This window comes from Oryctolagus cuniculus, chromosome 7 (assembly GCF_051225735.1).
Source record: "Oryctolagus cuniculus isolate XC-2025 breed Fujian yellow rabbit chromosome 7, ASM5122573v1, whole genome shotgun sequence".
NCBI lineage: Eukaryota > Metazoa > Chordata > Mammalia > Lagomorpha > Leporidae > Oryctolagus > Oryctolagus cuniculus.
The window spans coordinates 158,843,076-158,849,075 of NC_142873.1; the positions used below are offsets into that span (position 1 = coordinate 158,843,076).

General features: G+C 56.1%; 1 protein-coding gene across 19 annotated transcripts in view; it reads right to left on the reverse strand.

The window, feature by feature from the left end:
- The window catches only part of KIF1B (kinesin family member 1B), a 174,757-nt gene extending 170,011 nt beyond the window's left edge, over positions 1–4,746 (reverse strand). For 8 of the 19 annotated variants that reach the window (XM_089301499.1, XM_089301493.1, XM_089301492.1 and 5 more), the window contains exon 1: positions 4,379–4,746. The gene's annotated coding sequence lies outside the window, so the exon portion shown is untranslated. The remainder of the gene's footprint in view (positions 1–4,378) is intronic. The other 11 variants (XM_070079316.2, XM_070079305.2, XM_070079304.2 and 8 more) reach the window with 2 other exon arrangements.
- Between the last annotated feature and the right edge of the window lie 1,254 nt (positions 4,747–6,000).

The following is a 6,000-nucleotide window of genomic DNA, read 5'->3' on the forward strand; positions in this document are numbered from 1 at the left end:
TGAAAGTGAGAGCTGTAAAATTACCAGAGTTTAGTATCCAAGGGCGAATTTAGACCTCAAAGTGATGTCATATTAGAAGATGTGGCCCTGCAGCCCACGTCATGGTGTAACAAGTTAAGCCACTGTCTCCCAGAAGGGCACCGTTTTGTGTCCAGGCTGCTCCACTTCAATCCAGCTCCCAGCTGAAATACCTGGGAAGGCAGTGGAGGATGGGCCAAGTGCTTGGGCCCTGCCATCCACGTGGAGGAAACTCCTGGTGTCAGCCTGGCTCAGCCCTGGCCAGTGAAGCCATCTGAGGAGTAAACCAGCAGACAGATTTCTCTCTCTGTCTTTATGGCTTTCAAATAAAATAGTTGAATGTTAAAAAAAAAAAAAAAAAAAAAAGGAGGAAGAAGCCAATGTTTACATGGTTTACATGAGCTGAAATCAAAGAATTTTAAGTCTCTTCATCTGTAAAGTGGAGATTAAATCCATTTTGTATAGTTACCTTATTTTGTAAAGATTAAAATTAATTGATAAATGTAAAGTGCTTAAAGCTCCTGGCACACAGAAAGTGCTCAATATGAGTAAACATTTCAACACTAACTGCTGTTATCATTTATCCATACGGTCACTGATATCTGTCAATATAATGTCAAAACTCTTTTGGGAGAACTGAGATAAGGATCAGTCATTAAAGAGGGCAATGATGCAGGATGGTAGAGTTGAATGTTTTGGTATAAACAATGTGGTATCATATCAAATATTCAAAAACATTAGGGCAGGTGTTGGCTTAGTGGGTAAGTAATGGTTTGGGATACCCAAATCCCCTATCAGAATGCCCAGGATCTAGTTCAAACCTCCTGTTAATGTGCAACCTGGGAGGCAACAGGTGATGGCTCAAGTAGTTGGGTCCCTGCCACCCACATGGGAAGCCTGGATTGAGTTCTCTGCTCCCAGCCATCATCCTGGCCCAGCCCAAGCCCTGACCACTGCCAGCTTTTGGGAAGTGAACCAGCATCTCCCTCCTCTGCCATGCCACTCAAACAAATAAAATTTTAAAAATCAGAAATTCACAACCTGTCACTTAAAACACATATCCAAACAACCACAAAACCACCATAAAATTATCATTGGCCATTAGATGGTGGCCAATGGCCAACAACATCACAAGGAGGAAAAGGGCTCTAAATGAAAACCATAGAAACCACAAAGCAGCTCACTAGCTGTACGAGATGGAAAAGGGCGCAGCTCACTTTATCTCCCACACCCACACGAGGGGTAAAGTGTTCCCTCCCTGGAGGGAAAGGACTAAATGTCTAGATGCACTCTTCACTGGTAACAGCTGTGGCAAAGGCACAAACCAGTCCCTGAGATGAATCACAAAAAAGGCCAACCTGCTAGTACAGGCACCTTTTGCAGTTACATGCATTCAATTTCTTTTCTGTCCTGATGAGTTCCACATAAACAAAGAGTTTTAGAAATATGCATACGTATCCACACTCGTCTATGGATCCAGATTCATCAGTATGTGTTCAAAGCTATCTTTTTTTTTTTTTTTTTTTTTTTGGACAGGCAGAGTGGACAGTGAGAGAGAGAGACAGAGAGAAAGGTCTTCCTTTTGCCGTTGGTTCACCCTCCAATGGCCGCCGCGGCTGGTGCGCTGTGGCCAGCGCACCGCACTGATCCGATGGCAGGAGCCAGGAGCCAGGTGCTTTTCCTGGTCTCCCATGGGGTGCAGGGCCCAAGGAATTGGGCCATCCTCCACTGCACTCCCTGGCCACAGCAGAGAGCTGGCCTGGAAGAGGGGCAACCGGGACAGAATCCAGCACCCCAACCGGGACCAGAACCCGGTGTGCCGGCGCCGCTAGGCGGAGGATTAGCCTAGTGAGCCGCGGCACCGGCCCCAAAGCCATCTTTCATGACAGACTTTCAGCTTCAGAGCCTTGGACGTTATGTCAGCTTACAAGAGCAAAGGGATACGTGGGCATATACTCGGAAAACGCTCCCCTGACCAGCAGCTGGGCTCTTGCTGTTCTTCATACCCAGGTCAAGACCACCACGGGGATGCGGGCTGGAAAGCTCCGGCCTTGGGGTGACTGTGGGCAGACCTTAGCCATCTATTCCCTGCTTAAATTCAAAACGGAAAAGAGGAAAGAGAGAAAAAGGAAAACTGAATTCATAGCTCATCTTGAAAAGGAAAAACAGTCTGTTTAGAATTAGTAGTTAATTGGATAAATTTTGGAAAAACTTTCATCAGAGCAGAGAGCCCTGCAACAGTCTGATTTTACCAAATGCTGAAATTACATTTAGTCATAGTTCTTGGGATTTTTTTTAAACGTTTATTTTATTTATTTTCATCTACTTGAAAGGCAGTAGGAGAGAGAGAGACACAGAGACAGAGAGACAGAGACACTATCTGCTGGTCTACTGCCCAAATGCTCTCAACAGCCTGAATACCAGAACAGCGTCCAGATCTCCCACGTGGGTGGCAGGGGCTCAGGGCCTCGCCTCCAGGATGCGCCAGCAGGATGCCGGGTAGGAAGCAGAGCAGCAGGACTTGAAGAGGCACTCCAATACGGATGGCAGGCACCCCAGACAGCAGCTGAACCTGCTGCACTACACACCTGCCCCCAAATCTTGTATACTAAGAAAATTAACTCTAAGAATTAACAACTCAGAACACTTTTTCCTTGGGGAATGAAATTTTAGAAGACATTCTATATTTCTCTCAGCTTAATGTCACACAAAAAACACTGGTTTTTATTAAAGCCACATTTGATTCAACCAAGTCTAAAAGGCCGCGCTCAATAATAATAAAAAACAGAATGTACTAAGACTTTTCTTAGAAAAACCTATCTAAAAGAATTGTTTCACGTTGCTCTAAGTTAGAAGAATGCTTGCATGAACAAGACTGAAGAACAGAAAGGGCACCGGGAGGGCAGGCCTGTCCCTCGCTCCTGTCCCTCGCAGGGTGTGGGGGAAACACGGATGCACAGGCTCCCGCAGAAGCCAGCCGCTGGGGCTTCCAGATCAACGTCAACACGCGTGCCATCTCCACATCCCGGCACACGGCACACGAGCACCCTACCTGCTTCACAGCCCAGCAGCCACTCCGACTCAGAGAGCACGCGCCGGGATCCTGTTATGACTAAGCTCCGTGCACAAAATGCCAGCCTCTAAATAAGCATCATTTCTTAACAGTTATGCAGACCCAGCCGCCGCACCTCCGCTGGCCTGGGACCCATCATGACACAGGCAGCCTGCTCGGAGCAGCTGCCTGGGGCGGTGAGAGAGATGAGCAAGGCATCTGGTGACAATCTAATTTCAGCCTCTCCGAGATTCCACAAAGATGACAACCTGCATCCTCAGAAACACCGTTGCAAGCCGCCCCCCCCGCCCCGAATCTTCTGGTTGACTTATTCGCTGCGTGCTGAGCCACTCTGAAAATCGATCCGTGCAGCCAACGCAGTAAGCGGAGGCCTCCATCCTGGCGAAGTGGCCCTCGCAGTGCTCGGATCCACAAGCCGTCTACACCCAGGCGCTGGCCGAACACAAAAGCGCACAAAATCCACCCCAGCGAGAATGCAATCCAGAAGGCAGCCCATGCTGGCGGCTCATTTAGCAGAAGGGGCAAAAAAATAAAATAAAAAAAAAAATAAAATAAAGAAGTGGCCGGGGGCTCAGTGCCGGCTCCGGGGCCCGGTGTTTTGTGTGGCATGAACAATGACGAGCTCGCCCCGGCGGCTCCCAGCCCCCACAGCTCGGCTGCTGGCGCGGCCCGTCGCCCTGAGAGCTGCCAGGGCTGTCACTCGGTGCCTTCCAGCAACCGGACTTGGCTCCTAAAGGATTTGTCGGCTCATCCTCCCAATATGGCTGCCCGGGCAATCCTGGTCCGCCGAACGCGAGACCACACCAGCCTTCCTCCAGCTGGCCAGCAGCCAACAAGCCCCCCGCCCCGGCCCTCGGCCACCCCCGGAGCGCAGCCAAGCCCTGCAGACCCTCCGCCGGGGACGGCGCAATCCCAGCCCGAGCCGCGACGCCGGCCACAATAGGGGCCAGCGCAGATAAAGGATGGCTTCAGACCGAGCGGCAGGGCGCGCACCGGGCCGGGAGCGCGGCCAGCCGACCGCTGGGCAGAGCCGGACCCGGCGGCCCAGGGGGCACCAGTCCGGCGCGGGCCACTGCGGGGGACCCAGGAGGCCGCCGGACGCACGCCGGGGGGGGCCTCGCCGCTGGCCCGGGGAGGGGTCCCCTCCCTCAAGAGGGAGCCTCGCCGACCCGCACCCTGGCGCCCGCCCCAGCCCCTCGGACCCCACCCTGACCCCGGCCCTGGCCGCTCCTCCCTCGGGGGCGGCCCCGCCCGCGGTGCCAACCGCCGCCAGCCCCGCCGTCTTACCTCAGCCGCGCTGCGGACCGACGAGCAAGCAGGGCGGGTCAGCAGGCGCCGCGGCGCGCGGGGGCGCGGAGGACCCGGCACCGACGCACCTCAGCGCGAGCAGCGGCGACCGCGAGCCGCAGGGCGCCGCTCCGCAGCCCCATCACGCAACGACCCGGCCCGGCATGGAGGGCGACGGCGGGCGGGAGGCAGGAGCGCGGCGACGGGCCGGCGGTGGCGCCTGCGGCGGACAAGCAGCTCCTCGGCCGCGCGCGGGCACCTCCCTGGAGCGCTGCCGTCAGACTGCCCCGCGTCGCTCTTCACGAAACTCCTCCCGCAGCCGCCGGCGCCGGACACCGCCCCGAGCGCGGGGCCGCGGCGCGTCACCTGGGCCCACCCCGGCGCCTGCGACTGACGCGGCCAGCCACCAATCAGAACGCAGATCTTGGCTGGCCGGCCAATCGCAGGGTGCAGCAGAGGGGGAAAAGGGGGGGCAATGCGCCAAAGGCTGCGAAGACGCGCGGGCGCCCCCTGGTGGCCCCGGGGCCGGTGCGGACGCGGGGGTGCGGGCTGGGCGAGGCGGCGCCCGAGTTCCCTCCTGGGCGTGAGTCGGCGGCCGGCGCGGGTAGCCGGCCGGGTGCTCCGCCCTGGACGGGGCAGCAGCCTTGCCGACGGGCGGGGCGGGAGTGTGCGGGGTCCGGCCGCCCGCGGAGGAGCGGGGCTGAATCCGGGTGCGGAGTCATTGTCCGCTCCCGGCGGCGGCGGCGGCGGCGCCGAACGTGGCGCGGTGGGAACCGGCACACGCCAGCGGCTGAGCGCACCCCGCAGAAGGCTTCCGGGCCTATTCCTGTCGAGCCGGAGCGCAACGCCTCCCACGCGCCACCCTGGGAGGAAAGGCGGGATGAGTAATGGAAACGCGTGCGTCGGTGCGGGGCGCCCCCGTGGGAGCCGCGCTGGCAGCGACTTAGGAAGTGTCGATGAAAAAGAAAAGGAAAAAAAAAATCCGAATACAGACCGCGTGTGTGTCGTTGGAAGTCGGCCTCCCCTCGGGATGTGGCGCACCTGTGTGTGAGGCTCACGCCGGCTTCCAGAAACTTCTGCCGATGACGACCAGTGACGGCCAAGCCCGCACCCCTTGTAGGGTTGGGGAGTGCCTGTTGATGGGCTACCAGAAATTCCAGTGAAAGCAGGTTTTCACCCTGACTTCAGGGCAGGACTGCAAAAGGCCAGTCCTACAGTATATGCGCTAATCTATCGAAATTGATTGTATACGATAATGAATTTTTTTTAAATCTCCATCGCCTGGGCGGGCGTTGTGGCACAGCAGGTAAAGCCACAGCCTGCGAAGCAGGAAAAGCGAGTCCCAGCTGCTCCGTTCCTAATCCAGCTCCCTGCTATGGCCTGGGAAAGCAGTAGAAGATGGCCCAAGTGCTTGGGCCCCGGCACCCCAGTGGGAGACCCAGAGGAAGCTCCTGGCTGCTGACTTTGGCTTGGCCCAGCCCCAGCCGTTGCAGCCATCTGGGGAGACATCCAGCGGATGGAAGACTCTCTCTCTCTCTCTCTCTTCTCTCTCTCTCTAACTAACTCTACCTTTCAAATAAATAAAATAAATCTTAAAAAAAAAAATCACTGCTAAGGTCCTC